At 40.2% G+C, this 25636-nt stretch overlaps 1 pseudogene; it reads right to left on the bottom strand.

Annotated features, from left to right (window-relative positions):
• Window positions 1-16009: 16009 nt before the first annotated feature.
• LOC119805287 lies at window positions 16010-16838 on the bottom strand (annotated as a pseudogene).
• Window positions 16839-25636: the final 8798 nt, after the last annotated feature.

The following is a 25636-nucleotide window of genomic DNA, read 5'->3' as shown; positions in this document are numbered from 1 at the left end:
CATTGGTTAATTAATAAAGAAACTGCTTGGCCTGATAGGTCAGAACATAGGTGGGTGGAGTAGACAGAACAGAATGTTGGGAAGAAGGGAAGTGAGGCAGATGCCTCAAGCAATCGCCATGCCTCTCCTCTCTGAGACAGACGCCATGGAGCCAGCCGCCAGGTCAGACATGCTGAATCTTTCCCAGTAAGCCACCACCTCGTGGTGCTACACTGATTACTAAATATGGGTTAAAGCAAGATGTGAGAATTAGCCAATAAGAGGCTGAAACTAATGGGCCAGGCAGTGTTTAAAAGAATACAGTTTCCATGTAATTATTTCAGGTGTAAAGCTAGCCGGGTAGCGGGTCACAGCCAGCTGCTCCCATCACTACATGGCTACTGAGTGTTTAAATGGGGTCTATGAAAACCCCATTGTAAAGTGCTACAACTTGCTTAAAGCACACACCCACTGTGTGCCTAAAAATGGGGCTGTGAGCATGACCCTCAGAGGCAGCAAACATGCCTTCACCCTGTTGGACTGGGCAGAGCAAGCAGGCAGGGTTGCATTGGTCCTAGCCACACCCACTTAGCATTTGAAAAAAAGGCGCTTCTGGTCAGAAAATAATTACAGATACACAATAAAGACATAAAAGACCTCTAAATGAGACACAGTGTGTTTAAAAAATGTATATAGGCTTGGGAGAGAGAAGAAAAGGAGTACAGAGAGTTATAAAAAGAAGTAATTTTTTAAAAAAAATAAAAGTCTTTAAAGAGACAGAATAAGCTTGTAGAAAAAGTGATAGAGTAAGAAAAACAAGCCATGTAAAGATGGAATATACACAGAGAGTCTGGCTTATGTATACTATTACGTTTTATTTGAATTATTTGACTGCAGAGAGACATTTGCTTCTGGGGACTGTTAAGCTAAACCAACATATATACTTTAAAGGTATCTTGATTTCAAAATATGTGTCTAAGGATATGCTGTTTTGAAAAAGAGGTTCTACTTTTGTTTCTATAGAGGATGAGAACCTATGGAATCCTTCCAGACTAACATGGTTTGATAGACCAAGACCTCCCGAAAAGTCTCCATGAACACTCCCCAAATTACTTTGCTCAATAAAAAGCAGGAAGCAATTTGGAGAGAACTATGCCCAAATTCCCAAATATTGTTTATAAATGTTTGTTTACATTTAAAAGGGGATATACTAGAGATTTGCATTGGTATGGATCTTGGTTTATTGAGACAAAACTAAGGTCAATTTTGTTATATGTTTATCTCTGCTCCTGATTAAGGTATTGTGTTTGTGCAGTTCATTTAAAAATGTAATGTATAATTAAGAACTAAAGGTTAGGGGCTGGTGAGATGGCTCAGTGGTTAAGAACACTGACTGCTCCTCCAGAGGACCCGGGTTCAATTCCCAGCACCCACATGGCAGCTTGCAGCTGTCTGTAGCTCCAATTCAAGAGAATCTGACATCATTATACCAATGCACATGAAATAAAGTTAAATAAAATTTAAAAAAAGATATAAAGGTTATTAGATAATCATCTATAATAATCAAGCTTGTAGTCATGTTAGTTAGGTTTTCTAGATATACAGAAATATATTTCAGTTAGATAGATATTCTTCTGACCTTTCAAAGACCTATGGAATATGGCGCTTAAAATGTTTTTAAAACAAAGATTTTTTATGAAAATGCTCCTGGCACCACCAATCTACTTCACGAAGATGATGGGCATGGAAGAGACTCCTTATGGAGTTTATTAGGCATTTAGGCAAGAAACTGCTCTTGCCTGGACTGCTTGATGGCATGCTGTGTGAACTGGATATACAGGACCCACAGAAAAATGACTGCTGAAGCTGCCTAAAGAAGGTGAGACAGTCAGCCCTTTGGGGTTCCTGCTTCATAAAAGAATCTGCAAGGCATTCTGAAGGACACAGAAGAAAGTTGCTGACAAACTGTTAATATAGGCAGAACTATCTTCGAAATTTTCTGCTTCATGTGAAAGTCTGCCACTACTATGGGCCAGTAGGCTGAAGATAAATGCCTGCAGTGTTACAGAAGAACTTTGGCTGATGGTCCAGGCAGCTAGATGTCTCTGTCAATTCTAGAGTTTTGGAAGTTGCTTACAATGCACTTTCTGTTTACTGAGGTAATATTATATCCTTCTGGAATCTTTGATGGAGTTGAAGAAGAGATAGTTATAGTTTTCCTTAGTTATGATAAAAGATAAGGTAGATATAAATATTGTAACTGTAATTCTTGCTTGATACCTTTTTTGTTATATGTAATTTTACTATGTTAAAGTTAAAACCTTCTTTTTTATTTAAACAAAAAGGGGGAAATGATGTGGGAAGTCCTTCTGTTGCTTTTATTGTTTAATGAATAAAGAAGCTGCTTTTGGCCAATGACTTAACAGAGTAAAGCCAGGCTGAAAGAGATATATATAGAGAGTAGGCAGAGTCAGTGAAACACCATGTAGCCACTGCCGGAGACAGACGTGCTGGAACCTTGCTGGTAAGCCAAGCCATGTGGTGATACACAGATTTGCCACACCTGCACGGCCTAGAAGACCAAGAATTAGTGGAGGGTGTCCAGGTTGAATGAATGCACAAAGCACGAGGTTGAGGTGGAACAGCTTCTTTATTGTTCTGCTGGGGCTGGCTTTTATACCATGGTGCCAAATGAGGAGGGGGCTCCGAAGGGACTGTAACCTGACCCTGACAGGTCACCATGCACTCAAGATTCCTTCCCCCACTCCAGGAGCAGAGGGTATTTCTTATGTCAAACCTTGATTTATGAAGTGTTCCATATTAAACAACAACAAAAACCCCAAAGCAATTCTTCCTCTTAGAGTAGTTTAGACCAAGAACAAGCCACATTTGAATTTTCCACCTCTCTACCTGTGGCTTTTGTCTGTCTTGTTGTCTGTGACTTATATTCTGTCTGTTAGTCTGTCCCTAACAAAGAACTTTGCTTCATGTTTATTGAACAGCACAGAAAACACAGTATTGGAAAGGAATGAGGAATTATTTATTAGAGAGGTCTTTAACAAGTTTATAATGGAAGGCTCTTTATTGACCCCAGCTGATCCAGGATAGCACTCAGATCTCATCAACCTACACCTGTATGTTGTTTCTGTTTCCAACATTCACGGTAGATATTTGTTTAGCTTAAGGCTGCTTTCAATCTGTTGTCTACTTTCAGGAAATGATGACTGTATAAAGTGATGACATGAAAGTTCCAAGGTATGGTTGAAAGGAAAGGTTTTTTATTGTAAATAAAGAGGGAGAGTACAACATCTGGAAGAGTGAGTCCAGAGCAGGGAAAGAAGGTAGTATACCAGATATGGCCAGCAGATTGGATTTAGCCCTGAGGGGATACAGGAGTGAGATAGGAAGAGAAGAGATGACCATGAGAGAGAGAGAAGCAAGAGAGAGGGAGGATAAGAGATGAAGAGAAAAGAGATGACCAAGGGAGTACATGGACAGGTTTTTAGGAATGAAAAACTGGGAAGAGAAGCCTATGAGCTAGAGAAACTTAGGGTAGCAGGTAGGTTGAGAAAGAGCTGAGAAGAGTCACTGATACTGAGTGAGCCTGGAGGCTAGCATGTTCTCTGGTATGTTAATAGACACCACAGATAATCATCTCTTTTGACAGTGATAAGGAATGGCTACTTTGGTAGAGGGAAGCAGGCATCAGAATTTGAGGTAGAGGAGTTTCCTTTGGACATGACAATTATCACAACACACAAACATACATAATTTTGGGTTAGGATCATGAAAGGGTGCATAGTTTAAGATTAGATTTATGTATTTATTTGGTTTAGGTTGTAAAAGTTGATTTATGAGAAGTCCCAGAAATAGTAGGGTTGGTTATATTGTTTTCTAGAAAGCAAGTTAAACTTAAATAGTCTGAGCCCATGGTAGTAAATCGGGTTGAGTACATTGCTTCAAATGGTCTCTAAGGATATTATTAACTTGTTTGTAAAGTCTGGTAAAAGTTGATGTATTTTCAGAAAAAGCTGTTCCCAAAGCATGAGAAAATACAGAGTGGGAGGATCACAAGAATCTAGAGAATACATGTCTACTAATTGCATTCTAGTGGGAATAGTAATAAAAATAATTATAACAATATCAATAATATAATAAGTGTGCTAGTCAAATAAAACATGCTTATAGAATGGTTTTGACCAATTTGTCACCTCTTAGGTATGTTGATAGAAATTCGTACTTGATACACCTGTTGTAGGAAGCCGCTTATTTGTTTCCAGCTGCTCAGCCCCGAAATAACCACATAGAAATTATATTAATTAAATCACTGCTTGGCCTATTAGCTCTAGCTTCTCATTCCCTAGCTCTTACATCTTAATTTTACCATTTCGATTAATCTTTGTATCGCCATGTGGCTGTGGCTTACTGGCAAGGTTCTGTCCTGCATCTGTCTCTGGTGGGGCTACATGGCTTCTCCTGACTCCACTTTCTTTCTCCCAGCATTCAGTTTATTTTTCCCCGCCTAGCTCTACTCTGCCCTATCACCAGCCAAGGCAGATTCTTCATTCCTTAACCAATAAAAGCAACACATATACAGATGGACTCCCCATATCAATACACCCACCAGACAGATCAAATAAATGGCTGTGGCACATGTCATAGAACAACCTGCAGATAGGTCCATTTTACCTGGAAGTGAAATATATGCCTAATGCTCTGGCTTGTATTGTCTTAACTAAATTGATACATGATGAATCATCAAAAGAGTTATGCTGCCTTATCAGTTATGAGCAAGCTTGGCTATAAACAATGCCATCCCTCTAGCTGATAAGAGAATTTTTCTCTCCCATTTTTCTCAGTTAAAGGAAATCTGGAGTACACTCTATGAACTAACTCTACAGCATCATCATTGAGTTCTCACTCATTGGTGACCCATCTCTTCCCTTTTAATTTTATAATCTTTAGCTAATGACTTCTTTCTTCAAGGTTATTTTTTGGTCCAAGTTGGTTGGTGGTGTTTCAGGCCTCACATCTGTTTTTTAGGCTGGAAGAAAAGAACAAAAGGGAGAGAATAAAAATGTTCTTGTCACCTAAGGTCTTACCTGGAAGATTCATCCAATACCCCCACTCATATTTCCTTGAACACAGCTTTAAGACATGGTAATGCCTTGCTGAAAGGCAAACTGAGAAACGTAGAGGTTGTTTGCTTTTGTTGTTGTTTTTAAAGTTTATTTTATTTTTATTTGTGTGTGTATATGTCTTTGTAAGAATAATCCATGTACGCGTGTGTGCGTGCGTGCATGCGTGTGTGTGTGTGTGTGTGTGTGTGTGTGAACCTTTAGAGGCTAGCTAAGGTTATAGACAGTTGTGAACTGCCCCTGTGGGTGTTGGTCTTCTGGAAGGGCCACAAGAACATACAATTGTCAAGTTGGGAGCGTAGGCCCCAGCCCCCAGGCCTGGTCTGGATTCCAAATCCCAGCAGGCCAGGTCCTGACCTCTCCCTGGGGGTGGGGTCAGTACCACTTCTCCAGGTTATTTAAGTGATCTCCCGAAAGAGGAGTACGTGGTCTCCCTTTCTTCCTTCTGGTGGTCGCTTTTCATGGCATCCTGGTTCCCCCTGGGGCCACCTGAGAGCTCAGAACTTCCATTAAACCTGTATATTTTTTTTAATTTGGCTTGTTTTGATTCGGCTTGATTGGGAATTTTGTGTCGGCAGGGAGCTCCCGTTAGGAAATATTCCTAACAGTAATCACCGAGGCCTTTCCATTACATTATTTTTTTTCTTTCTTTTCCTTCCTTCCTTCCTTCCTTCCTTCCTTCCTTCCTTCCTTCCTTCCTTCCCTCCTTCCTTCTTTCCCTCCTTCCCTCCCTCCCTCCCTCCCTCCCTCCCTCCCTCCCTCCCTCCCTCCCTCCCTCCCTCCCTTTCTGCACATTAACTGGGTTTCAGTTACTAAGGAAGAAAGGAACAGAAGATGTTGAAGGCTCACTAATTTTATCTGCCTCAGTTGCAGCTAAGAGTCTCTCATTAAAACTAGTACTGTCATAATGAGCTTGTGTGAGATCAAAACAGGAACAATATATCTTGCAAGTTAATGGGAGACTAAAACAGGAAAAATATACCTTGCAGGTTAAGGGTTCTGTTTGCAGTTAAGACAGCTAAGAATAACTTCCTGTTTGTCCTGTGTTAAGTCCTTGCAAGTTAAGGTTTCTGTTTGTAGTTAAGAATACATTCCCGTTTCTTAGATCTGATATAAACTGCAAAACATGTTTTCAACTTCCTCTCAACTTGGGACCTCAGTCACATGACATCTATCCTTACCCTTGTTTTTTCCTTTCAGTGTATCTCTCTAACGTTGTCTAACAGCCAACTCTCTTTTCTCTGTAAACAGTTTGTCTTCCTATAAAAGGGACTGTAAGAGGCACGCAGGGGCTGCTCTCAAATCCCGACTTAGGGAAGACAACCAGCTGACCAAGTGCATCCCAAAGTACAGCTTGCTTTAATTGGACAATCATGGATTTGTTTTTTCTCCTTGAGAGTCTCAGGTTTAACATTTGTAGGAAGTAAAGTAAAAATGTGGCACAAAAATGATTTGCATAAAGCTGCTCTTATTTTTCCTCCAAGAGAAGTGAATGCTTTTTACTAAATGAAATTCATGTGACATAAAATTCATCATTGAAAGTGTATACTTTAATGGTAATAATCATCTCTATCTAGATCCAAAACACTTTCATGATAGGATAAAAAAACAAATTGCCAGCCAGGCGGTGGTGATGCACGCCTTTAATCCCAGCACTCGGGAGGCAGAGGCAGGCGGATCTCTGTGAGTTCGAGGCCAGCCTGGTCTACAAGAGCTAGTTCCAGGACAGGCTCTAAAAAAGCTGCAGAGAAACCCTGTCTCAAAAAACCAAAAACAGAAAAAAGAAAAAAAACAAAACAAAACAAAAAAAAAACAAATTGCCCTCTGCCTCTGATAACTGCTAATCAATCTGTATTATTTCTCTCTGGCCACATATGACAGTAGGATCTGAATGAAAATAAGGACATGACTGCTCTAAGGTATGGTCGAGGAGAAGGGTTTTAGTGTAGACATGAAAGTATAGTCAGAGGCACCTGGAAGGGTCCAGAGCAGGGAGAGAAGATAATGGACTAGACATACCCAGTGTGGAACCCTCACGCCTTATTCTCAAAGGGGCGAGAAGAAATTTCCTAGCAGAATATTTTTCCAGGAAAATAATGGCCTTCCCCTCTCCCTCCCAGGAGATTCCGAGCACAAGGTCACTTAGCTCAACCCAGCCAGCCACCTGGTACAGGCTGATAAAGATGGCCTAACTCAAGAACAGTGGCCTTGCTCTAAGAACAAGGAAAAAGCTGACTTAACAGAATGGGAGGGTGCAAAAGTCCTTGTACCTGTGCCAAAGCAGCTTCAAAGATTCTCTTTGTAGTTATGCCTTTAAAAGCTTACCCCACAGAGGAGATACAACTCCTCTCTCTACCTCGCTGTAACAGGGATGGAGATGAGTTCTAAACATGTTTGTATTATGGTGATTAAACCTTGCTTATTACAGTCTGGGCTTCTCTGGTGGTCTCTCTCTGGGGGTCGTAATCTGGGCACAACACTCAGTATACTGAACTTGGCCATAAGAGGAGAAGGTGCAGGAGAGTGAGAGAGGCAGACAAGAAAGAGAACAGGAAAGAGGAAAAGCAGACCAAGAAAGATGCTGAGAACCAAGAGAAGAACTAAGACAGCTCATGGCCTATGTGGTAGGGTTATACAGGAAAGAGAACCTGGGGGAAGGAAAATTAAGCCCCAGGACTGGAGAGGTTTAAGGTAGGGGGCAGGGGTGAGAAGTACAGAAAGGAGCCACAGGTACTGAGAGAGCTTGGTGGCTAACATGGGCTTTGGTATGCTAATGGGCACTTCAGTTGGCCATTTGTCATGGGTTTCTTTGTGATCTGACAGGATCCTTTTAGCAAGTGTGGTGTCATCTCACCATCTCACATTTTAAACAATAGTGCCAGCACAAATCAACTGCCTTCTAATTCATTGTACTGCCCCTGCACATTGAGGAGGCAGACCTTATCAGCTGCCTTCACAGCTAATAATCATTTCTTGGCTTTCTTTGAAGCAGCAGTGGCCTTTACCCAGACAATGGCTCCTAACTTTTCCAAATTCTTTGTGACTAACTTCCTCCTTGCTGTCTCAGATTCTCTTACAGCCAGAGGTACCCGCTTAACTAGCTCTGAACAGTGAGACCTGTGCACACGTTGACTGGGTTCCTGGGAGATAGGCTGGAGGAAACTTTGTTTTCTTGATTAAAGTAGAGAGACCACTTGAGTCTTTTCTGCTTCTTCATGCTTTGAAATTAGACCTCATCCTTAGACCTTTAGTACTTGTCAGTCAATTATAACATGTGGTTCTTACGTTCTCAAGACACTGAGTGTACTCTGGTAGTTTCCTCAAGAGAGAGAATGCCTGATGAGCAAGAAATCTTCTATTTGTTTAGCCATCGGATGAAGGTTCCTGCTACTTATAGTATAAGTACATTTAAGAAAGCTGCTAGGTTCCTTTTCAGTGATCACTTTGCCCATACATGATAGGTGAGAAAATGTACAGCCACCCTGGCAAAAAGGATACCGTCAGAAAAGACTACTAAGGTAGTCTAGCCATGAATAGAGTCTGAGGAGTGTTCCCTTTGCTCCACAACCTTGCCAGCATGTGCTGTCACTTGTGTTTTTGATTTTGGCCATTCTGACAGGTGTAAGACAAAATGCCAGAGTTGTTTTGACTTGCATTTCCATAATGGCTCAGAATGCTGAACATTTCTTTGACTGTTTCTCAGCCATTTGAGATTCCTTTTTTGAAAATTCTCTGTTTAGGTCTGTACTCCATTTTTAAATTGGATTATTTAGTTTTTTTGATGTCTAGTTTCTTGAGTACTTTATATATTTTGGATATTGGCTCTCTATTGGAGGTGGAGTTAGTAAAAAAATCTTTTCCCATTCTGTAGGCTGCTGTATTGTCCTATTGATGGAGTCCTTTATCTTACAGAAATGGAAATATTTCATGAGGTCCCATTTATTGATTGTTGATCTTAGCACTTCTGGTATTATAGGTGCTTTGTTCAGGAAGTTTTTTCCTGTGATTTGAAGGTTATTCCCTGATTTTGTTTCTATCAGGTTCAGTGTATCTGGTTTTATGTTGAGGTCTTTGATCCATTTGGGGTTGAGTTTTATTCAGGGTAATAGTTATGGATCTAATTTCATTCTTCTATGTGCAGACATCCAGTTAGACCAGCACAATTTGTTGAAGATGCTTTCTTTTTTCATTGTGTATTTCTGGATTCTTTATTAAAAATCAGGTATCCATTGGTATATGGATTTTGTCTTGTTTTTTGATTTGATTCCCTTGATCAATCTGCCTGTCTCTATGCCAATACTATGTGTTTTTTATTACTATAACTCTGTCATCCGGCTTGAAATCAGAGATGGAAATACCTCTGGAAGTTCCTGTATTGTACAATATTGTTTTATCTATTCTATAAGTCTTAGATAGGGTTTCTGTTGCTGAGAAGAGACACCATGACCACAGCAACTCTCATAAAGGAAAACATTTAATTAACTTACAGTTTCAGAGGTGCAATCCATTATCATCATGATGGGGAGCATGTGACATGCAAGTAGATATGGTTCTGGCTACATCTTGATCAGAAGGCAGCAGTCAATGTACAGTATGTCACACTGAGTAAAGTTTGAGCAAAAGCCCCTTCAAAGCCCAATCCCACAGTGACACACTTCCTCCAACAAGGCCACACCTACTTCATTAAGGCCACACCTTCTAATAATGCCACTGCCTTTGAGATAATGGGGGCCAATTACATTCAAACTACCACACTAGGTTTTTTTTGCTTTTCTATATGAAGTTGGGTATTGTTTTTGTTCAAGGAATATAAATAATTGTATTGGATTTTTTTATGTTTTTTCCCTCATTTTTCTATTAAAAATTTCCATCTCCTCCCCTCCTCCTCCCCCTTCCCTCCCCTCCCCTCCACCCATACCCCCTCCCTGCCTCTCCAGGCCAAGGAGCCATCAGGGTTCCCTACACTATGTATGTTAATTCCAAGGTCCTCCCAACTCCCCCCAGGTCTAGGAAGGTGATCAACCAAGCTGACAAGGCCCACACAGAGCCCGCCCATGCCATAGAATCCAAGCCCATCACCATTGTCCTTGGCTTCTCAGTCAGCCTCCACCGTCGGCCACATTCAGAGAGTCCAGTTTGGTCGCATGTTCTATCAGTCCCATTCCAACTGGAGTTGGTGATCTCCCGTTAGTTCTGTCCCACCGTCTCCATGGGTGGACGCATCCCTCATGGTCCTGACTTTCTTTCTCATGTTCTCCCTCCTTCTGCTCCTCATCAGGACCTTGGGAGCTCAGTCCGGTGCTCCAATGTGGGGCTCTGTCATTTTCTTCATCCATCGCCAGGTGGAGGTTCTATGGTGATATGCAAGAAATTCATCAGTATGGCAATAGGATCTGGCCTTTTCCGGCTCCCTCTCCTCAGCTGCCCAAGGAACTAGCTGGGGGCATCTCCCTGGATACCTGGGAACCCCTCTAGAGTCAAGTCTCTTGACAACCCTCAGATGGCTCCCTAAATTAAGATATATGCTTCCCTGCTCCCATATCCACTCTTCCTATATCCCAAGCATCCCATTGCCCCGAGCTCTCCCCATCTCCCCTTGGCCCCATCCCGCCCCACCCCCAAGTTCCCAATTTTTGCCCGGCGATCTTGTCTACTTCCGATATTCAGGAGGATTACTATATGTTTTTCTTTGGGTTCACCTTCTTATTATCTTCTCAAGGATCCCAAATTATAGGCTCAATGTCCTTTAATCATGGCTAGAAACCCATTATGAGTGAGTACATCCCATGTTCATCTTTTTGGGTCTGGGTTACCTCACTCAGAATAGTGTTTTCTATTTCCATCCATTTGCATGCAAAATTCAAGATGTCATTGTTTTTTATCGCTGAGTAATATTCTAACATGTATATATTCCACAGTTTCTTCATCCATTCTTCCACTGAAGGGCATCTAGGTTGTTTCCACATTCTGGCTATTACAAATAATGCTGCTATGAACATAGTTGAGCAGATGCTTTTGTAGTATGATTGGGCATCTCTTGAGTAAATTCCCAAGAGTGGAATTACTGGGTCCTGGGGTAGGTTGATCCCGAATTTCCTGAGAAACCGCCACACTGCTTTCCAAAGTGGTTGCACAAGTGTGCATTCCCACCAGCAATGGATGAGTGTACCCCTTACCCCACAACCTCTCCAGCAAAGGTTATCATTGGTGTTTTTGATTTTAGCCAATCTGACAGGTGTAAGATGGTATTTCAAAGTTGTTTTGATTTGCATTTCCCTGACAGCTAAGGAGGCTGAGCATGACCTTAAGTGTCTTTTGGCCATTCGAACTTCTTCTGTTGAGAATTCTCTGTTCAGTTCAGCGCCCCATTTTTTAATTGGGTTAATTAGCATTTTAAAGTCTAGTCTCTTGAGTTCCTTATATATTTTAGAGATCAGACCTTTGTCAGTTGCCAGGTTGGTGAAGATCTTTTCCCAGTTAGTAGGCTGCCTTTGTGTCTTAGTGACAGTGTCCTTTGCTTTACAGAAACTGCTCAGCTTCAGGAGGTCCCATTTATTCAATGTTGCCCTTAATGTCTGTGCAGCTGGGGTTATACGTAGGAAACGGTCTCCTCTGCCCATTTGTTGTAGAATACTTCCCACTTTCTCCTCTATCAAGCTCAGTGTTTTTTGATTAATTTTGAGGTCTTTAATCCATGTGGACTTGAGTTTTGTGCATGGTGATAGATATGGATCTACTTTCATTCTTCTACAGGTTGACATCCAGTTATGCCAGCACCATTTGTTGAAGATTCTGGGATCTTTTTGGTAGGGAGGTTTTTGATAACAGTTTCTAATTCTTCGTGACTAACAGGACTATTTAGATTGTTCACCTGGTCCTGGTTTAACTTTGGTATATGGTACTTATCTTAAAAAAGTCCATTTCTTTTATATTTTCCAGTTTTGTGGCATACAGAGTTACACCAAGATATTTTATGGTATTTATGGCTATTGTAAAGGATGATGCCTCTCATTTATCATATGTGTAGAAGTGGTAGATTTTGGGTTGTTTTTAGATTCTGTCTATGACAAAATAATTCTGCTGTAAACACAGTTGAGCACATGTCCTTATGGTATGGTTGAGCATCTTTTGTGTATAGACCCCAAAGGGGTATTGTTACAGGGATAATATGGAATCTCAGAGTTTTAAATTTGCATTTCTCTAATGGTTAAAATGTTATGCTGAATTTACAAATGGCTCTTCCAATGGAAGAACTTCATATATGGTTACTAATGAAAAGGAATTGTGGGGCGTGATATGGCTCCTTGAAAACAACTAAGAGGATAAAAGTTGCAAACAGATCTGCCGCAGACAGATCGGGCATGATGGCACCAAGGTGACCTTTGCTAAAGCAAGGTGAAAACTAGCCTTTGCAATGAATTATAAAAAGATCATATATATATATATATATATATATATATATATATATATACATTTGGGGTCAAGGATATGTTTATGTTCTTTTTTCACGGAAAGAAAATAAAGCTAGGTGAGATGACTGCATATACAGTAAAGGAATAGCGGACCTGATGACATCGTAGCTGCAAATTCCCCCATAGAGGAGTTGGAGAAAAAGAGTCCATGTGGTCCAGTCTTCCCTGCCCCCACAGAGATGGTTGCCTGATTGCAGGACCTGCTACTGACACTCTACACTGCAGGGTGCCATGCTGCACTGAGGAACAGATGCTGAGATGCTTCCAGATACTTGGGACACACACAGATCCAGAGGCCCTGCTGAGATGACCTGACCGCGATGACTACAGTTTTCTGCAGTTTGAATCCTGTTTGCTTTTGAGCTGAGATGCAGACTGAACATCTGACTGTTTTAAGCTTTAAGACACAGAATTCATTTTCATTAAAATATTGAACCTAAGAACTAAGACTTAAGCTTTCCCTCAGGGAAAGAAAGACTCAAAATAAGAAATGACTGAAACCCCTCCTCATTTAAGAAGGAGGCAGCCTAAGGATTTAATGGCTGCTAAGAGACTGGAACTAATATTTGATAACAGCAATGTCATTGTACCCTTAATGGTATTGACCTGATATTTGTAACTGCATGAAAGATGTTGAGAAAAGTTGGTATTGACCAATAATGCTGAAAATTATGGTACTGACCTGATAATGTTTGAAACTGCTTATAAGATGTTGAGAAAGGTTTGACACACCCTGCAAATGTTTGTGTTTAATGCATATGTTAAGAATTTTAGACTTGGATACAATGCGAGAAATTTAAGAGGTGCTCTAAACTAGCTGAAGAAGCATTCTCAACTCACTTTAAATAGGAGAATATAGTCTTTACGAGCATGATTATTCATAAAACATTATAATTTATCTTGACAAGAAAGTATGGCTCAGAGACATAGAGCCCAAAGGTATCTCTCTCCTTTAATTTCTTTTCTTCACAGAGATCAGCAGTCAATGTTGCGTTTGAAGCTTCTTCTCCCCAGATGCCTAAGACAGGAGCTTGCATATATAAATGCCTGTTCCAGAGATGGGAAAATTTGGGTAAATGGAGAAGTCTTTGCCCAAGCCAGGCATGATAATCTGTCCTGTTGCAGAAGCATAGGTTTTTATTAAAATTAATAAGAGAGAGTGGATTGTAGGCCCACATTTCTATGTGGTATGGCAGCCAGGCTCTAAGGATCACATAACTTTCCAGACAGGGTGTCAATACCAAACAAAGGGTCAGGATGTTGTTTTGATCCTTCTCTGTAATTTGGAGGATGCCTGAAAAGAGATGCTAATTCAGCCTACGTGACAAAGCTAGCATACTGACCAGGAAGACGATATAGCAATCACAGGTAGATGTGGACGTGACTAAAAAGCAATTCACCTGGTTACCTAGGAAACAGAATGCTAATGTATTTTCCCCTCAGTTTAGTTTTTGGTATAAAGGCTGTATGGAGAATAAACAAGAGAAAATTCTTCAGGATGTGAACTCAGGATTTCATGAGAGATCACTGAGAATCTCCCTCCTGATAAAGCTATGTGAGTTGTGTCTTTATTCCCGTGCCTCCACGCCGGTCCAAAGAGAGATAGTTTATGTTGGAGTCTGGTTCAGAAAAATAATTCATGGTCTGGGCTAGCACCAGAGCCTGACACAGACCTTCAATGACAATGTCATTTATTCGTACTTTTAATTTTGGTCTTTGTTCATTTATAGATGTTTGCCAAAATACTCACTTTATGGTTTCTTCTGATTGTTTTGTTCTCTCTTCTATAGCTGTTCTATTATACAGAACAGTATGGTTTCTTACTATAGGCATTAGGTTCTTTCATTGCTCTGGGAATGAGTTTATTTTTTTTCACTCTTGAAATACAGAATTTTATTTAGAAACTGTATAAAGTAGAAAAAACCCTGTCAAGAAAGACCAGGTGGAAAAATGGGTTCCCAATAAAATGGAATTTGGGGGCAACAGAAGTCTAAAAGGCCACAAAGGAGAAATAGCACCACTGTCATCTGAACAATGGCTAGTTACTTGCATTTTTTTGGCATTATTAAATTGGATTTTCCTCTGAATTCCACAGAGAGCATGCACTACATAACAATCTGTCATAAAATACCTGTTTTCTACACACAGCATAAGACAAGCTACCACCAGAAACAAACCAACACAAACACATCAGGGGCTGAACAACCTCAGTAGTGGGTAACATACATTTTGCAGAATTCTGCCAAATGAACTGAATAGGTCATGGGCAAAGCAAATGAGGGAGAGAATTAAGGAATGAAAGTATTTTAAATATTAATATTTCAGTCATGGTACTGTATATTTTAAAAAAACCATTTTAACATTTAGTAACACACTAGAGAATTTTATCTCCAAAGAGATTAGTGCACTGGCAAAGTATTTGGGTGACAATGGAGAGCTGTGGACAGCAGGCAGCGAACACCCCAGCCTCACAGAGCCCAAGGTGACACTGGCCTTCACTGATCACTCATTTGCCAGAGGTCCAGAAAGAACTTGCAGCACGCAATCACCAGCCTGCTGTATTTACAACGCTCAGCAGCAAACTTAAGGAGCCAGAGGCATCCCCAGAGGTCAAGGGGAGCAGAGAAGAGAACGTGGTAAATGTAAACTTAGAAGACAGTACAAAGGGACTCAGCGCCCATTCAAATCCCAGAGATATGGGCAGGTCCCAGAATCACAATACACAGGAACTTGGGGGACTGTTTGAAAAATCCTCAGAGGAAAGCTCAGCTCTATTCATCCAAGCTACCATGTTGCTTGTTTATTTTATAGTAGGGATGCAACTGGTCAATGACACCTAATGGCTTTACAGAAAAACTTTTCAAACTTTCCTTCTGGGCCAAAGACTACATCTATAAGATGTAGTCTGGAAAGGCCTGTATCAGCAGGTTCCAAAGGGTCTAAAGTCTGTCCCTTCCTTCCCAGACACAACATAGGACACACAAAATCTCCTGTCATGTTACATTTTATATTTTAAAATATGGAAGCATATTTTAAATACTCTTAAGGCATTATTTACTAAAATGTTCTCTGCCAGAATTTCACTTAAAATTCATATCAGTCTTTACATTTCTCTGAGTATTTGTAATACCTCAACGTATTTCAAAACCCCCTTCTCCATCAGTCAGTGTGACCAGCATCCACATGAAGAGCCCCATGGTTGGCCTCGTAGATGTTAATACTGCTCTGCTACAAGGCAATAGCTCCTAACCCAAACTCATCGGAAAGAGACTTCTGCAAAGTACACTTTGAAGAAGAGGTACTTTTTGCTTATGAAAAGAAACCAGTGAATTCTCTAAGAATAACAAAAGGGTGTATTTAACAGTTAAGCACATGATTTGGAGTGAAGAATTCGAATGTTGCTCTGCTGGTCCAGACTGCTTAATACTCTTCTTGTTCCTCCTGTGGGCCCCCTTCATCAGGTATCACAAAGCCTTCATCTGTGGCATAAAGAATATCTACAATCCTCTGCAGTACAAGGTCGTTCCCCCCCCATTCTCCTAGCAAATCAATTCAATGTTCCTTAGCTTTCCAAAGTAGAAGTCTCTCTCTTTCTCCAAGTCTTCAACAGTAAGCTTCAAAACTTTGACCTGCTGCACCAATTCAGCTGCCTCGTCATCCCCATTACCCACACCAGGATTCTTTCGCATCATCCCTGGACCAGCCTTAGGAGCTGCAGTAGTAGTTCTCTGTGTTGCAATGGGTCTCTGCGGAGCTGCATTACCGGAGCTGAGAGGTTTCTTCGGTTTACTCAGAGCTGGGGCGACAAGAGAAGGAGCCACTGCGGTTTCTTGACCTTGTCTGGCAGCTACAGGGTCATACTCTTTTCCATCATAATTTGCATCAAAAAACTTATTTAATCACTGAACGAATTCAAAATTGTCCTGAAATTTTCCTTTTACTAATTTATCCACAGGAATTATTTTGTCAACACCCGTCCTCTTGAAAGCTGCTTGTAGTAATTTGAAGTTCTGGATGTATTCATGTTCTAGCTTAGCTTGGAATTTCACTTTCTTCAAAGCAATGGAGCCAGGGAAGAGCATGTCCATAAACTGACAGTATGCAGCCCCTGAGCACAACTGTTCTATCTTTGTCAGATTCAACTGCAGAGATTCATTGATCCAAGCCAGCATGTCATGTCGACTTAGGTTATCACTGGTGACTGATGTCGAGTACACATTCACTGCCATCTTCGGCTCTCGGGGAACCCGCGTCCTCTAACCGCGCGCCCGGCTCCGGTTCTGTCTTCATCTCGTTCAAACCGTCGGACCCCACCGGCCAGCGCGCAATGACCTCACACGCACCCCGCCGTGACGCGCCGACACTGAATGAGTTTATGACAGAACTGGATTTGGAATAGGGGCCTGTGAGAGACCACTCACAGTTTCCCAATGGCAAATGATTACCTTGAATATTCCTCATTGTGCTCTATTCATTAGTCCACTGCCTGCCTTTGCCATATCTTCTGCATAATCCAGAAGGGAGGAGTTTCTGAATGAATTATTCTTAGAAAAAACATTGTTTCTAGGAATTCCCTGTCTACAATCCCTTTTAAGGTAACCTTGTTTGCCACAATTATAACAATTGACATTTCAATTTTTCCTTAAGCCTCTGGAAATTACCTCTCCTATCCATGCATCTTCATAGTCATGAGATTCAACATCAATTATATCTTGGATTCATTCTTCCAAAGTTGCTAGCCTTGCCTTAACAGCCTGATTATCCTTTTGCATACAGAATTTGCACTTTCAAAAGTCAGAGATTCAATTATTATTTCTCTAGCTTCTGAAGTTGCTATCATTCTTTTTTACTGTTGAGATCAATCATTGTAATAAATCCATAAAGGCTTCCTTTGGGCCCTGTATAACTTTAGTAAATGACTCAATTTTCTTGCCTATTTCTCCGTTTCTATCCCAAACACTCAGAGCTGCTGGGCAGCATAAATCCAGGGTGTGGTTATCATATATAGTCTGCCTTTCTATATTAGCATAGTCTCCTTCTCTAAGAATTTGACCTTGGGAGATTTCCCTACCTCTAGCTTTACTCTCTTGTTCAATAATTTTAGCCTCTTCTCTGAATCAGGTACCCTATTACCCCATTGTAATTGTGGATCAGGCTCCAGAACACCTTTAACCAACTCTATCCAGTCATTAAGGATAATTCTATTACAAACTTACCACGAGTTTAACTTTTTTTTTTGCTTCACAAAAGCTGAATCCTTGCCATATGAGACTATTGCTTCCTTGAATCTCCTTAAATCTTACTTTGGCACAGGAGTCCAGTTAGCTGCAACAGAGCCTCTGCCATTTGGCAATTCCTGTAAGGTTACTGGAAATATTAAGGTTGGTTATCCAAAAACCTTAGACTGTTCCTCTCTATTCTTATAATGTAACACTGAAATTGGTTAAATTAAATTTCTCTGTCTGGAATTGAATATCTCTGTGATCTGTTTTATTAGGCTTTTCTAAGTTCTGTATCTTAGCACTCAGATTAACCAACTTTTTAGTGATAAAACAAAAATGATAAAACTGATAGTTTACAATTGACATTACATAAATCCCATCTAAATTAGATATCCTCTCATTTCATCATTCCATTTTCAAACTGTTAACATATTATTATATTAGATAATTAACATATTATCATATTAGATAATTAACATATTAGAGACCAAAATTATCATATTACCATAAATTATCATAATTATATAATTATATAAATTATAAAATTATTGTATAAATTATATAACTTATATAAATATATAAATTATCATATTAGATAATTAACATATTAGAGACCTAAATCTCTTCATTGTAATGTGTTCAGAAAAATCACGTGTGATGGGGGACTGCCTGAAGTCAGAACCAGCCAGTCTATGGTGGATAAGTCCTGTGCCATTTGGAGCCCAGGTACTTCTGAAGTTTGGGTAGCACCTGAAAACTGTTTCAGAGTGGCTACAACAGGAATATCCCAAACTTGATCAGAGGCTTGGGGAAGAAAGAAAAGAAAACCTAATCTGGTGTGGCTAGAGCCCCATGTGCATCTCTGGCCTGTGGCAGTGTCTAAAATGCTACAGGCAAATGTCTTTTTCGTGAATTCATACCCCAAATGTTGGGCACCTAATGTAGCATGAATAATAAAAGCCCAGAGACAGATATTGGGGTTCAACCTGAAGATCAGAAAAGCAAAGCAATCAAGCCACTGGAGAGTTCTTACCTCTATGAAATCTTCAGACTGAAAGAGAGCCAGTTCCTCTCTCATCCTGCCTTATATTTCTCTCTAGTGCTGGAATTAGAGTTGTGCACCTCCACCACCAGGCCTCTATGACTGAGTAGTGTGGCTGCTGGGATTAAAGGCGTGTGCCACCCCTGCCTGGTTTGTGTGGCTGACTAATGAGGCTGCTTTGCACTGACCTTCAGGCAAGCTTTATTTATTAAAACACAAATAGTATACCACTATACTATACCACTATACTTTGTTTTATTGTCTTTTGTATTGTTCTCTTTGTTTCTATTTTATTGATTTCAGCTCTCAGTTATATTATTTCTTGCCATCTATTCCTTCTGGGTGAGTTTGTTTCTTTTTGTTCTAGAGGTTTAGGGTGTGCTGTTAAGTTGCTACTTAGTATCAGATTTCTCCATTTTTTTATATGAAGGCACACAGTTCTATGAACTTTCCTCTTAGCACTTCTTTTATTGAGTGCCTTAAGTTTGGGTATATTGTGCTTTCATTTTCATTGAATTCTAGGAAGTCTTTCATTACTTTTATTTTCTTCAGTGACTCAGTGGTTATTCAGTTGAGAATTGCTCAGTTCCTATGAGTTTGCAGGATTTCCGTTGTTTCTGTTGTTGAAATCCAGCTTTAATCCATGGTGGTCTGATAGGATACAGGGGATTAACTCAATTTTCTTGTATCTGTGGAGACTTGCTTTGTGCCTGAGTTTGTGGTCAATTTTATAGAAAGTTTTGTAAGGTGCTGAAAAGAAAGTATATTCTTTTGTATTTAGCTAGAATGTTCTGTAGTTATCTGCTAGGTCCATTTGTTTCACAACACCTGTTTGTTCCATTATTTCTCTGTTTAGTTTCTGTCTGGGTGCCCTGTCAATTGGTGAGGGTGTGGTATTGAAGTCTCCCACTCAGTGGTGAGGTGGTTGTGCGATTTAAGCTTTAGTAATGTTTCTCTTACAAATGTGGGTGCCCGTGCATTTGGGGCATAGATCTTATGAGTTGAGAGATTATCTGTGTGGACTTTTTCCTTTTATAAATGTGAAACATTCTTCCCTACCTCTTGTCTTAATGTCCATTTTATTGACTATTAGAATGGCTACACTATCTTGTTATGTTCATTTGCTTGGAAAATCTTTTCCCCACCATTTACTCTGAGGTAATGTTTGTCTTTGGTGCTCTGGTGTGTTTCTTGTATGTAGCAGAAAGATGGATCCTGTTTTTGCATCCATTCTGGTACTTTGTCTTTTCATGGGGGAATTGACTCCTCTGATATTGAGATATATCATGACCAATGATTGTTAATTTCTGTTATTTTATTGTTGTTGGTGGTGTTGATGGTGGTGGTGGTGGTGGTGGTGGTGTGTGTGTGTGTTTCCCTTTTTTGGTTTTGCTGGTCTGAGATTATTTCCTATATTCTCATGGGTATAGTTAACCTTCTTTGGTTGGATTTTTTCTTCTAGTAGCTTCTCTAGGACTAGATTTGTGGATAAATATTGATTAAATTTGACTTTGTCATGAAATAACTTGTTTTCTCCACCTATGGTGATTGAAAGTTTTGCTGCGTATAACAGTCTGGGCTGGCATCCATGATCTTAGTCTGTAGTGAGGAGCTGCAGGCAGGGCTGAGTTCCTGCCCAGCTCCTGGCTGCCTGGCTATCTTATGCACTGAAATAACAACACACAAACTATATTCATTTAAACACTGCCTGGCCCATTAGTTTCAGCCTCTTATTATCTAATTCTCACATCTTGCTTAACCCATTTCTAATAATCTATGTAGCACCACAAATGGTGTCTTATCGGGAAAGATTTCAGCATGTCTGACCTGGAGGCTGGCTCCATCGCGTCCGTCTCCGAGAGGAGAGGCATGACGATTGCCCGAGGTGTCTGCCTCACTCCCAGCATCCTGTTCTGTCTACTCCACCCACCTAAATCCTGCCCTATCAAAAAGCCAAGGCAGTTTCTTTATTAACCAATGAGAGTCCTCTATCATTAGTCTGCAAGATTTTTGACAGGCTCTTCTTCATTGAAAAGCTGGGTGTAATTCTAATAGGTTTGCCTTTATATATTACTTTGTCTTTTTCCTTTGCAGCTTATAATATTCTTTCTTCGTTCAGTATATTTAGTGTTTTGACTATGTTGTGCCAAGGGGATTTTCTCTTCTGTTCCAATTTATATGCTGTTTTGTATGCTTCTCTTACCTTTATAGGCATCTCCTTCTTTAGGTTAGGAAAATTTTCTTCTATGATTTTGTTGAAAATATTTTCTGAAACTTTGAGCTGAGATTCTTCTTCTCCTATTTCTATTATTCTTAGGTTTGATTTTTTCATAGTGTCCCAGATTTCCTGGATGTTTTGTGTTATGAAGTTTTTTTAGATTTAACATTTTCTTTGACCAATGTATCTATTTCTTCTATCATACCTTCAACACCTGGGATCTTATCTCCCATCTCTTGTTTTCTGTTTGTGATTCTTGTGTCTGTAGTTACTGTTCACTTACCTAAATTTTCTATTTCCAGAATTCCCTCAGTTTGTGTTTTCTTTATTGCTTCTATTTCCATTTTCAGGTCTTGAGTAGTTTTGTTTTCTTCAACTGTTAGTTTTTTCTTGGCTTCCTTTAAGGGATTTATTAATCTCCTCCAGTTATTTTGTCTTTTCCTGGATTTCTTTAAGGAATTTATTAATTTTCTCTTTAAGGACTTCTATCATCTTCATAATGTTGGTTTTAATGTCTTTTTCTTGTGCTTCATCTGTGTTGGGTTTGCTGTAGTAGGGTTGCTGAGCTCTGGTGGTGCAATTTTGTATTGGCTGTTATTGATTGTGTCCTTACATTGGTGTCTAGGCATCTAGATTTGGAGTGATTATAGGTCTACGTACAAATTTTTGAATTTGTTCTTGTTGGATGGGTGTTTTCTACCTTGGTTTTTGTTTCCCCTCTGGTCAGAGTGACCTGTGATTGAGTGGCCTGTGATTGAGACCCAAATTGGGTTGAGACCCAAGTTGGGGGCTGGACTTCTAATAACCAGTGTGGCATGTGGCAGAAAAGGAGTTTTTGGTCAGTGTTGTGATCTTTTGGTCAGAGTTCTGGAGGCCAGTCTAGCCTATTGTTCGGCTGGACGTCCTCTGATTGAGTTGGGGGCAGGGATATGGAGATGGGGAGGAGTGGAATGATTAGGGGTAGGCTGGGTAGGCACTGAGTGAGGCTAGTTCAAGTTCAGGTGGCCTAGCTTGAGTTCTGGTGTCTGGTGCATCCTCTCATTGGGGGGTGCTTTTGCTGGAGTTGGGGGAAGGATTCTGTGGCAAGGGAGAGAAGGTGGTTTGGGGTTGTGTGGGCAGTCACTGAGAGAGTAGGGGCAGTCCAAGGGAAGGCAGTCTACCTGGAGGTCTGCAGGCATCTCATCCTGAAGGATGCCTTCACTGCATTTGGGGGCTAGGATGTGGTGACAAGGAAAGGAGGATTTATTGGGAGTAGGCTGGGTGAGCACTGATAGAGTGAGGGCTGTTTGCTTGCAAGGTGCTTACCTGTGATTCTGGCTGCTGTTGTGGCCTCTGGCGGAACAGGACTTTCAAGGGAGTTATGGGTAGGTGTATGGTGATGAGAGAGTTTGGGCTGTTGAGGGTGGGCTTTGTTGATACTGGAGTTGGAGCAGGCTACCTGTAGAGGGCTTACCAGGGTACTGGAGGCCAGAATGACCTCTGGTAGAGCAGGGATCTTCTGCCAAACTATTTTGCTTCTTGAGAAGAGGATTCTGTATTTATACCTTAGTTAACACATCCATGAATTTTCCCTATGGACTGTTTGACCTAGTCTGCCATCAACAAAAAGTGGTGCACTGCAGTGGGACCTCTGCATGCAAGCCCAAAACTAGAGGAGGCAGAAAGGACTTTAAATATTCAATATCTATATTTTGCTTAATGTAGTGAGACAGGAATGGGCAGATAGAAAGAACAGCATGAACTATTTGTAAAATCTTTAATGAGCGTCTTGTATTCCTTCCTAATAAACTATTCTATTCTTGATTTTAAAATATTTTGTTAATAAGGGCATTATCTCAAGCATTGGCTGAAATATTTTACAATCACTTTAAGAAAATTAAATAAGAATCTGGAGACTTTTAAAAAATGATGCACAGAGGAATTTCAGTGTGTACAATGAGACACATAAAACAAAACTAAAAGTATCTGGAAGTGATATCTCAAATGAGACTGGATTTTACAGTTGAGTCAAAAGGGGATTTTGGTTTTTGTAAATACAATAAAGAGTAAATAGTTCTGACTTGTGGATGATAAGGCAGTTGAAGAACAAAACCTTTCATTTCATACTTTAAAGTTATTTAATTTGTTACAGGTTATAGGGCTACTTTAGTACTAAATATAAAAAGATATTAAAACTCTTACCCTTTCTTAGTACTGCTGTGAATTGTAACAATACATATTTACCCACACAGACCAGGAAAGTGAATTTTGATAGCATTGGATATAAGAAGGGGTACAGAATATATGCTATAAAAAGCAAATGATAATCTGTGAGTTTGAGACTAGCCTGGTCTACAAGAGCTAGTTCCAGGACAGACCCCAAAGCTACAGAGAAACCTTGTCTCGAAAAACCAAAAAAGCAAATGATAATTAAAAAGTCATAAATTCGAAATAAAGTAGATGATCAGTTGCCCATATGACATATGTTGGAAAAATGTAAGATGGCACAAATAACTCCCAATTAAATTGTGATATGCAACAAAGAATCCTGCTGAGCTGGCCAGAGGGTTAGCTAGCAACCCTGGTTAGCCATGAACACCCCCTGGGTCATATCTAGCCTAGCTCCTGAGTCAGCACTGGGCCTCTAATCCATCCTTTGTGTTACAGATACCTTTGGCTGCCCTATGTGAATCTTGTCTGAGAGTTTCCCATGGATACAAAGCCAATGCAAAGCTTGGTTAAGAGGGAGCCTGGAAAACTGTGGTACCTCATAAATCAGATATTTGCACTTAGCATTGTATTTTTGGAAGCTTCAGTCAGTTTTTTTGAGATATGGAACTCTACTAGCTAAAGTTTAAACAGAAAAAAATAAAAATAACAAGGGAGCGATTTTCAAGGGAGCAGGTCTGAACCAGAGACCTCTGCAGGACCAGGCCTAAGCCAGGGACCTCTGTAGGAGCAGGCCTGGACCAGTGACCTCCACAGGAGCAGGTACAAAGTAGTGACCACTGAGGGAACAGGCCCTAGTATGAGACCTCTGTGGAACTGGGCCCAAGCCAGGGACCTCCACAAAAACAGGCCTGACTGAGCCAGCTACATCTATAAGAACAGGCCTGAATGACCTCTGGGATTGCAGAGCAACCCACAGAAGCACTGAGCAACATTCAAGAACACCAAATAACCTCTAGGTTGATAGGAACCATGACCCTGACTGCACCATGAGGAGCAACCATCTGAGCCTGGAAGATTGATTATCAGAGACACAGCCCCAACTACACCAATCAGAGGAAAAGATGGTTAGTCAAGGTAAGAACACACTAATGCCACAAAGAGCAACACAACACCAACAAAAACTAGTGACTCTAAAACAGCAAGTCTTGAACACCCCAATATAGATGAAGTAGAAGAAAATGACCTAAAAATAACTTTAGGAAAATGTTTGAGGACCTTAAAGAGGAAATAAAAACTTCCCTAAGAAAATGGAGGTGAAGACAAAGAAAAATTTGGAAGAAATCAACAAATCCCTCAAAGAAAACCAAGAAAAAGCAGCAAACAGATGAAAGAAACTATTCAAGACTTGAAAACTGAAATACAGACAATAAAGAAAACACAAACCGAGGGAATTCTGGAAATGGGAAATATAAGAAAACAATCAAGAGCCACAAATGCAAGCATAAGCAGCAGAATGCAAGAGATGGAAGAGAGAATCTTAAATTCTGAAGATACACTAGAGGAAATAGACTAATTGGTTAAAGAAAACATTAAATCTAACAAAAGCTTAACCCAAAATATCCAGGAAATATGGGACACCATGAAAAGACCAAACCTAAGAATAATAGGAATAGAGGAAGTTCAACTCAAAAGCACAGAAAATATATTCGACAAAATCATAGAAGAAAACTTTCTCACCCTAAAGAAAGATACAAGAAACTTACAGAACACCAAATAGACAGGATAAAAAAAAAGTTCCCTTGCCACATAATAATCAAAACACTAAACATACAGAATAAAGAAAGAATATTGAGAGCTGCAAAGGAGAAAGGCCAAGTAACATATAAAGGCAGACCTATCAGAATTATACCTTACTTCTCAATGAAGTCAATAAACAGTGAAAAGCAGAAGATCCTGGTCAAGCATTATGCAGACTCTAAGAGACAATGGATGCCAACCCAGACTACTATATCCAGCAAAACTTTCAATCACCATAGATGGACAAAACAAGATATTCCATGACAGAACCAGATTTAACCAATACCTAGCCACAAACCCAGCCCTACACAAAGTACTAAAAGGAAAACTCTACCCCAAGAAAGTTGGCTACATCCACAAAAACACAGACAGTAGATGATCACACACCAGCAAATCCCAAAGAAGGGAAAAATACATACAATAACATCACCAACAATGAAAACTAAAATAACAGGAACTAGTAATCACTGGTCATTAATATCCCTTGATATAAATGGACTCAACTCACCTATAAAAAGACACAGGCTAGCAAATTGGATATGAAAACAGAATCCATCCTTCTGCTGTATTCAAAAAACACAGTTTAGTTGGGAGACTTCACTTCAGCCCCCTGACAT

This window comes from Arvicola amphibius, chromosome X (assembly GCF_903992535.2).
Source record: "Arvicola amphibius chromosome X, mArvAmp1.2, whole genome shotgun sequence".
NCBI classification, from domain to species: domain Eukaryota; kingdom Metazoa; phylum Chordata; class Mammalia; order Rodentia; family Cricetidae; genus Arvicola; species Arvicola amphibius.
The sequence above is the reverse complement of the archived record's forward strand: the minus strand, read 5'-3'. Positions and strand labels throughout refer to the sequence as shown.